The 2,596-nt window shown below is 39.2% G+C and overlaps 1 protein-coding gene across 1 annotated transcript in view; it reads right to left on the reverse strand.

Moving 5' to 3' along the window:
* Positions 1–612: 612 nt before the first annotated feature.
* Positions 613–2,596, reverse strand: part of LOC129813965 (uncharacterized) — a 21,865-nt gene continuing 19,881 nt past the window's right edge. The window contains exon 10 of the mRNA XM_055866640.1: positions 613–2,596. This exon is cut by the window's right edge and continues 2,375 nt beyond it. The gene's annotated coding sequence lies outside the window, so the exon portion shown is untranslated.

Here is a 2,596-nt window from a genome sequence, read left to right on the forward strand (position 1 = left end):
AACCAAACCTGAATCAAATCTTGTCATCATGTGTTACTCAAGTAATCTGGGTGCTAATTTGCTTTGAATGCATAAATGGAGCAAACTACCAGACTAGAATCCAGTCAACTCTATGGACAGACACCCATTACCCATACTCAATGATAATCATGATGACATTACCCATACTCAATGATAATCATGATGACATTACCCATACTCAATGATAATCATGATGACATTACCCATACTCAATGATAATCATGATGACATTACCCATACTCAATGATAATCATGATGACATTACCCATACTCAATGATAATCATGATGACATTACCCATACTCAATGATAATCATGATGACATTACCCATACTCAATGATAATCATGATGACATTACCCATACTCAATGATACTCATGATGACATTACCCATACTCAATGATACTCATGATGAGAAGGACATTTGAAGACGTTTTGGAATGAAGAAAATGACAAACATACCATATTATCTTCCCATCAAAGTGCATTTCCTATTATGTAAAACTGTACAGTATTCATTTTCACATTGTTTACACACATATCATGCTGTAAATTACACTATTATGGCAGAAAAAATGATGTGAGCAGGGAAGTCAAATCACATTTTATTGGTCACATACACATATTTAGCAGATGTTATTGCAGGTGTTGCGAAATGCTTGTGTTCCTAGCTCAAAACAGTGCAGTAGTATCTAACAATTCACAACAATACACACAATTCTAAATGTAAAATAATGGAATTAAGAAATATATAAATAATAGTTCGAGCAATGTTGGAGTGGCATTGACTAAAATACAGTAGAATAGAATACAATACAATATATACATATGAGATGAGTAAAGCAGTATGTAAACATGATTTAAACATTATTAAAGTGACTAGTGTTCCATTATTAAAGTGGCCAGTGATTTCAAGTCTATGTACATAGGGCAGCAGCCTCTAATGTGCAGGGTTGCTTAACCGGGTGGAAGCCGGCTAGTGATGGTTATTTAACAGTCTGATGGCCTTGAGATAGAAGCTGTTTTTCAGTCTCTCGGTCCCAGCTTTGATACACCTGTACTGACCTCGCCTTCTGGGTGACAGCGGGGTTAACAGGCAGTGGCTCGGGTGGTTGTTGTCCTTGATGATCTTTTTGGCCTTCCTGTGACATCGGGTACTGTAGGTGTCCTAGAGGGCAGGTAGTTTCCCCTGGTGATGTGTTGGGCAGACCGCACCACCCGCTGGAGAGCCCTGTGGTTGTGGGCGGTGCAGTTGCCGTACCAAGCGGTGATACAGCCCGACAGGAGGTCCTCAATTGTGCATCTGTAAAAGTTTGTGAGGATTTTAGGGGCCAAGCCAAATTTTTTCAGCCTCCTGAGGTTGAAGAGGCGCTGTTGCGCCTTCTTCACCACACTGTCTGTGTGGGTGGATAATTTCAGATTGTCAGTGATGTGTATACCGAGGAACTTGAAGCTTTCCACCTTCTCCACTGCCGTCCCGTCAATATGGATAGGGGTGTGTTAAAATGCTAGCAACAATCTAGCTAGGAATTGGATATCTAATTTCCTAGCAAGGATAGCTATCTAATCTCTCGTAGAAACGTATAATCTGTCACGAAGGGATGGGCTGCATGGGACAAAGTTCTGGTCTTTGGGTTTTCATCACTGGTTATTTGGAGCATCAGGATTAGGGCGAAGGCAGTGCTTAAAGGAAAATTTCACCCAAAAATTATATTTCGGTATATGTTTCATTCCATTGTTGATATAGTCCAAACATATTTTGCATGTCAGTAATCAAGTTCTCAAAGATATATAACTTACAAAATGCATCATACCGGCTGTATTTCTATATTTTGAAATTTCTATATCTTGAAAACTTGATTACTGACATAGATATCCCTTCGTGACAACTACTGTTGCTCGAATATGTTGACCAATTTACGCAAGGTTTTAGTTCTGGGTTAACCGAGATTAATATCTATCTAAAGCAAGAATATACCAGTAAATATGGAAATCTAAGGTCGCAGATTTCTATCTTTCATAGTCTACCAGAAAAGATGCCACAGCACCTAGTTTCATGGTAACATAAGGCTGTAGGGAGTCACACTGGAAGAGAATAGAGAGTGCAGCCAATAGCCATATTGTCATATCATATGAATTGCGTAAAGTATCAGTCAAGAAACCTGTATCAGAGCCTCTAAGTCTAAACGGTATCCTTGGGACGTGTCAAATCTGATGTCACCCAATTGAAGTTGAAATTTAAAACGGTTAAGGTTAGGTAAGGGTTAGGGTTATGGTTAGGGTAGGGGTTAAGGTTAGGTTTAGGATTGGGACACCCCAAGGACCCCAGATAGCACGAACTATCAATCAATCAAATGTATTTATAAAGCCCTTTTTATATCAGCCGATGTCACAAAGTGCTGTACAGAAACCCAGCCTAAAACCACAAACAGCAAGCAATGCAGATGCCTATACCTGTACAGGAAGTGATATCAGTCACGAGGAAGTGTTCAAAGCCAGAGAAAAGGGTGTGTCACTTACATGTGGGAAGGTCTTTTGTTTATTTAATGTTATATAGTAGAAATAGAACAAAATCA

This window comes from Salvelinus fontinalis, chromosome 17 (genome assembly GCF_029448725.1).
Source record: "Salvelinus fontinalis isolate EN_2023a chromosome 17, ASM2944872v1, whole genome shotgun sequence".
NCBI classification, from domain to species: Eukaryota; Metazoa; Chordata; class Actinopteri; order Salmoniformes; family Salmonidae; genus Salvelinus; species Salvelinus fontinalis.